Consider the following 6,010-nt stretch of genomic DNA (forward strand, 5'->3'; position numbering starts at 1 on the left):
ACAAGTTACATAAAAAAAATCATAGCAAAGCCGTAAAAAAAGTATTTACTCATCTGCCTAGGCCTCCACGACTCATGTATTCAAAGAACGCAAAGCAACGAGATGTCATTTTTAAGGTCATTATCATCATCATCTGGTCTTCTGTCCAGGTAAGCATCATAATATGGAGTTCATCATCAACCTAGCCTTTTCCCAACTATGTTAGACGCTGCTGAATATCGGAGTTTTATATAGAGCGACTGGGTATCTGGCCTCCACCAATTATAGTTATCGACACGGATATTGAGCCCTGACCTTCACCTGCGCAGAAGCTATTTATTGGATTATTGCGTTATGTGTACAGTGCGCAAAGCGATCCCCACTCTTGCGCCGAGAGCTCAATATCGGTGCCGATAACTATACATGCGCAACCCTGGCTACAGAAAACGATTGTCAAAGATGTTCAAATGACAGCCGGACCACACGAAACTCGGAAGAACTCGTAATGACAAGATGGTCACCCATCCATCGTATGGAATTACAGAAATATTCTTATTCACTAGAATCTGTGATCTTTCAACCAGGACACCACAGGTACCGGTATCCAGGGGTCTCACAGGTCTTTGGTTTTAATAAAACATGGACCGGTGAATTCTTAGGACCTAAATATAGTAGTAAATTAAATAATAAGGTTCTTGTATCTGTAAAGTCTTCAATGGGTCTAGCCTCGCGGGAAGGCTTAGTTCCTCTGCCTACGCCATCAGAAAACTCAGTCAATTCACTGATGAGGACACAGCTCGACTAGTTTATTTTGGAGTCACTTTCACAGCGTGATGTTCTACGGTATTCTACTACAGGGGAAAGCTGTAGACAGCGAGAACATTTTGATATTACAAAAAAAAAAGAGCTGTTTGTCCAATATACATATATATGTACTTACCAGATTGGTAGCATACATTAGTTAAGGGAACTTTTTTTTTTCATAGCCCGTACTGTCCCACTGCTGGGCAAAGGCCTCCCCATTTTGCCTCCACACCTCTCGATCTTTTGAGTCCTCCCACCAATCAGGGTTGTAGGCGTCCAGGTCATCCCGCCACCTCTTTCGGGGCCTACCCCGCCTGCGATGTCTATCCTGTGGTAGCCATTGTGTGACGATGTTGGCCATTTAAGGAAATAGGTACACTTACGGGGACATCGCAATTCATCTCTGACAATATATACACTAGCCGTTTTCCGCGGTCTCGAGCGCATCCCGTGGGAACTATACTGTCCCTGCCGGTATAAAATATACCTAGCCTATGTTAGTCGGGAAGAGTGTAGCTATCCAGCAGTGAAAGAATTTTACAAATCGGTTCAGTAGTTTCGGAGCCTTGACGGGAACAAACAAACAAAAAAGATTTTTTTTTTATATTAGTAGATTATGCACAATAATTACCTTTTCAGCAAGAAAAATGATGTCCACATTATTAACACTGGAAACAAGCTTCAACTGTGTGTACCCAAATCACAGGCTTCATAAGGTACATGATTAATTTATGGGGTTAGGTAAGTATTCCTTTTTATAAAAAACTTCCACAGTCGTTACTAGAATAACCATTTACAAAAGTTTAGGTCAAATCTATACTATCCAAGAAAGCGTGCTTACATGTAATAACTACTATTTAAGTATTATGAATATGTTTATGCGTAAACATGATTCTGACTGCAAACATTTTGGGTTTTTAATGTATGCTAAATGAGTGTATGCCACACGATTTTCTGCGAAGTGAAGATTATGCCAAGTGTTGCTATGCTAAATAAGATTATGACATAAAAAGTTCTGCCATAAAAGGGGGACCAGTAATCATTAGATGAACGATAAAAGCAGTTGGTTCTCATTTTGAACACTGAAGTGTTATAATTGAACTGTAAGAGTTATACTTGTAATTTGATTGTAATACAAATAATCAGATTAGGATAACAGTAGAAGTAAAATGAAAACAACGTACGAACAATTATTATACATTTATTGAGATCTACTACAGTAATCAGAATCAATCGACAACATTTTGATTATGGCTTTGCAAAATATATTTTATGACAAATTAATATGGCTTTGCAAAACCGAAACATCTATAATTTAGTCACTTAAATCTCTCTTTACAGTAAGTTACACTTACTAATTAGCATTTTAGTATTACTTAGTTTACTTTACTATTTTAGTATCAAAAACAAGACAAAAACAACATTCATATCATATGAAAAAAAATAAACAAAACAAGAAATGATCTCGTGTATTACACGAAACAAATGTCAAAACTCTTACAAAGCTAATAATACTCGCACACCAAAGTAGCGTTAGAAAGAATATATTATATGAAATCAAAAATAAACAAAACAGGAAGTCAAGTCTTGAATTACATGAAACAAATGTCAAAACTCTTACAAAGCTAATAATACTCGCACACCAAAGTAAACAGTAGTAATAATATATTATACGAAATCAAAAATAAACATAACAAGAAGACATCTAATGAATTACACAAAACAAATGTATATCAAATAAAGCGTATACACTAAATAATTGAAAATTAATTAAATGAATTGATAATAACACTGGTCAACAGCATTTTTGGTGCAAAGGTGAAATATATCATTTCTTATAGATTATTTGATACGTAATCGAAGTCCAGAACATAAAGTTGCACTAGCACGTAGGGATTTAGAGATATACCCCTCCTAATGTACCAAAAACGCGTTTTTTAACGATATTTGACGATTTTTTTGAAAGACAGCAAAATTGTTTTTTTAGTTTCTATCTATACTTCTATAGCATTATACAGTAGAACTCTTCCCGATTGAAATTCATTTTTATTTCGAACGCTAAGAGTTTAAATTTTCATGAAATATGTATACAGCTACGATAGTTCGATCTTCCCTATATTTTATTTGGCCTGTTAGTATGAAAAAACTCCACTTTTGATATAAAATGGTATATATTGAGAAATAAAACTTGCAAAAATATAAATTAAAATGGGGTTAATGCGGGGAAAGAAGTACTATTTAACGCTTTAGTAAGAAATTACTAGAAAATTCTGCTGTCCCCAAAAAATTACATTAAATTTCATAAAAAACGCGTTTTTGGTATTTTAAGAGAGGTATATCTCTAAAACCCGACGAGCTAGTGCTACTTTATGTTCTGGACTTCGAATACGTATCAAAGATTCTACAAGAAATTGAATATTTCACCTTTGCACCAAAAAAATAATAATAATTTGTTGACCAGTGTAATCACTATCATAATCGTGACTAATTCCAAATAATCATATTTAGTAATTAAACACTAAACATATTTGTTCACATAATCTTAGAATACATAATAACTTCACAGTTGTTATTTGAAACCGAATAATCGAATACAAAACAGTAAATCCTAAAATTATGATTACAACAAATTAGTTCTGTCCAATCAGGTAATCTAAAGTTTCAAAACATCATATAGCTATAATATAGGTACTTCGCTGAATTCTACCGCTATCTTAAGAGACTATCCAAAGAATAATAAAGGTGCACTATATCAGTTGCGCCATAAAGCAGACGCGCTTCGAGGTAGGTATACCTCGAGAATTCGATCTCAGACTTCTCTTACTCTGCCGGGGCTTCGGGTTGTCTGCCGGGGCTGCGGGTTGTCTGCCGGGGCTGCGGGTTGTTCGAAAGAGATACCGCGGCCCTGGTACATAAAAGGCCAATGACGGAACACGACAGTTTTTAGTCAGTAAGAGTCTGACACTCCCTCACCGCTGCTAACCCACAGCGGGAGGGGTCATTTGATGATTGTTGACGTAGTTAAAAAAAAAACCGGCCAAGTGCGAGTCGGACTCGCATACGTAGGGTTCCGTACCATCCAAACTAACATTCTACATACATTTATGGATATCGAGCAAAAATGAGCAAAAAAATCACGTTTGTTGTATGGGGGACCCCCGTAATATTTATTTTATTCTAGTTTTCAGTATTTGTTGTTATAGCGGCAACAGAAATACATCATCTGGGAAAATTTCAACTCTCTAACTATCACGGTTCATGAGATACAGCCTGGTGACAAACGGACGGACGGACGGACGGGCGGACGGACGGACGGACAGAGGAGCGAAAACAATAGGGTTCCGTTTTATCCTTTGGGAACGGAACCCTAAAAAAGACTTCTCTTACTCATCATTTGGCTCAACATTTTCGTCTGCGGAGCTAATGTCTACGCTGACTGTAAGCCGAGGCTCTGAGCTGGTAACCTCTGTATTAGAGCTGCTGGCCTCTGCATTAGAGCTGCTAACCTCCGTGCTAGATGGCGCCGAACGTTTGCGTTTATATTTTTTCAAACACAGAATTGGATGAACCTGAAAACACAAATCACAAATAATACGGTTCACATCATACATATGAACCGTAACAGAATTTTCATTTTTAACATTTGCATTCGACATCTTCACAGCTTTAGTTACCCAATAATATGTATATAGTCCAGTCACGCATTTTTCAACAGCTGATTTCAATAATCTATCTGTGGATTTGCTTAAGGCTGCCCAGCCACGTCACTTTTTGTAGGACAGATAATCGGCCCGAATTTTTATAGGATGTTCTGACCGACTTTCTGTAGGACATGTGCGTTGCGTTATTGCCATCAGTGTGTTCTATTTTCCTCCGACAAAAAATGGGTCACCGATTATCGTACGTGTCGATTATATCCTAAATCCTATCTGTAGTAAACAAATCTTCAGACAGACAAGTTCACGTGATTTAGAGATATAGGAATTTTACTTACCCTAAGAGAGTCCGGGGTTTCCACACAGGCCACTCGAGGCGGCACGGGCAGTAAACGAAGCTTCGTCTTTCTTCCGACCTAAAATACACATGTTTAGAATTGCCAGTCTATTCGTGTCCAGCGACAAATCTAAACTTGAATAAAAATGAACCATTGATAATTCTATGGTGTCATTTTTATAGTTTCAAAATGCCGCTTAACACAAATAAACCAGAAACCCCAAAGTATTAGTAAAAGTCAAAAATTTCATGCAATCCTATCCTTACCTCGCTCCATCAGAGTCCACTGGGAACTCAGATTCCAATACTTAATGTAATGTTTTCGTAACTAGCATTATCCAATGCTTAACTTAATAAAATTCTTATTTTAAGAGATAATAGGTTATTTTTTTAATATTAAGTTATTATTTACCGTAAAAACCCGTATTTATCGTAATTACATGCCGTGTAAATATACCGCAACAACAATTTACGAGTCTTGTTATTTTCCGGTGACATATACCTACATATTTATAAACGGCTGGTAATAAAGCTTCGACAAAAAAGGGAAGAATTGACCTTACTCAATACTAAATCTACTGGCTGAAAACTATGCTTTGTAATTTTTCTTTACTTGCCTACTCATATTTCATAGACTGTGGTGCTACTTTAACTGTAACCCTGTATTGACAATATTATTCTTAGTGGTTATACAGAAAAATATAAAAATGTAATGTAATAACTTTTACTAGCATCATATAATATCAGTAAATAAATAATAAATATCATACTACTACACTTACTATACTTTTACTTACCACGGGTATTATGCTTCGATATCGGTAGCTACCCATTTCAGGCATTAAGAAGTTAGAACAGTCGTATTCATGGTTTGATCTAAATCCAGGTAGACTTTGGTTTCCTGGAATATTTTACTGTTATACATTGAACATTGCGCCATCGAGGTCGTCATAAAAATACAAAGTTGATTAGCCTTGCTATAAAAATAATTTATGTTTATATTATTTAGGGGATCATTAACAGCCAATTTCTTCATCAAAAGTAATGTCTAAAGTAAAAGTAACGGTCAAATTCGCTTTTTCTATTAGTTTTGCTGTCACTTTAGCCTTGAAAAAACGAATTTGACCGTTACTTTTACTTTAGACATTACTTTGACTTTTATGATGTAGAAACTGGCCGTAAGTTACCAAAAGGTAACAGTAGAGTGCTCATAAAAATATAATAAAACAAAAAA

The sequence above is a fragment of the Helicoverpa zea genome, chromosome 31 (genome assembly GCF_022581195.2).
Source record: "Helicoverpa zea isolate HzStark_Cry1AcR chromosome 31, ilHelZeax1.1, whole genome shotgun sequence".
Lineage (NCBI taxonomy): Eukaryota > Metazoa > Arthropoda > Insecta > Lepidoptera > Noctuidae > Helicoverpa > Helicoverpa zea.